The sequence below is a fragment of the Arachis ipaensis genome, chromosome B02, assembly GCF_000816755.2.
Source record: "Arachis ipaensis cultivar K30076 chromosome B02, Araip1.1, whole genome shotgun sequence".
Taxonomy (NCBI): domain Eukaryota; kingdom Viridiplantae; phylum Streptophyta; class Magnoliopsida; order Fabales; family Fabaceae; genus Arachis; species Arachis ipaensis.
The window spans coordinates 293,057-294,359 of record NC_029786.2 but is presented as its reverse complement, the minus strand read 5'-3'; positions in this window follow the sequence as shown (position 1 = coordinate 294,359).

Genomic DNA, 1,303 nt, shown 5'->3' with positions numbered 1-1,303 from the left:
CTCAAAAAACGAAAAGGAAAAAAGAGTATTACCCTTTCTTGTGGAAATTTTTCTTTTGGTACCTTGCTTTATAAAGATTCATTTGACTTTAGTAGATGGGAAATTATATTTATATTCGAAATAGTATTCGAGATTACTTTAAATCCCTCTAGTACGAAAATAGTGTGGGACCATAATTTATCTATAAACCCTTTTTTTAACATTTGGTCACTCTTTTAGTTAACATGAAAAGGAGATTACAGTAATTATGATTTAATGTCTAAAGTCAAATACAGTGGTACATTTAGTTTGAAAATTGTTTCTTCAACCTAATCTTTATATTAAAAGCTTTAAGAGTTCTATAATTAGTGGCAAAAAAGATGACTTTTAAGAATTTAAAATTGGAACAATTTTAAGTTTAGTTATGTATCTAATGCTATTGAAATTTTAATTTTTAACATGTCAATAATGCTCTTTTTTGGATCCTTAAAGAATATTCTTGTAACATTTGTCAGTAAAAGTCCAAATTCGTTTTGGTAGTTAAAATCTTGAATTTAAAATGGGAAAATAAATAAATAAGTGTCCTAATTCCTAAGAAAACCTGAAAACCTAGAGCTTAAATATAAAATCACTGATTTTTTTTTTTAAAAAAGAAAAAGGAAAAGGAGTACCAATGATTGCATACGTTAATAGTAGGGCCCAACCTTTCGTTGAACAAAACCTCGGCCACAAGCTCAATGATGCATGTATTCGTACTAAGTTTTGGTTTTGGAATTTCGGTGTGTCGTGTGTGCATGCATTTCTATTGTACTGCTAACTGCTAGCTAATAGGGTTGTCATTCCTAGATTGGACTTTTTTTTTAATTATTATTTTATCGTGACTTGAAACTATTGCATCCGAGTTTTTTTTTTTTATTATTATTATTACGAATTTAACTCATTATTTGTCAGTTTCAGTCTTTCAGGCTTTCGGACTTTACTATAGGAAACATTTCAAGTCGAAGAGTACCGGTGCACCATTTGTTTTAACTGTTAATTTTAATTAATATATAATATATATATTTTTTATAATTCAGATCAACGGTTAAAATAACTGGAACACCGATACTTCTAATGCACTTGAAATGTTTCCAAAACTATAAAGAATAGTTTGGTTAAGAGTTTTGTGGACTGCATATAATCATATAGATATATGATATATCATAGTAATCTACCTATTTTACTAGTACTTCACAAAGCATTCATTACTTTGTTGTAATCAAATATGAGTAATGTGTTGATTGTTTTATTCATTTTTCAACGAGTTAAATTTAAAATAATTTTG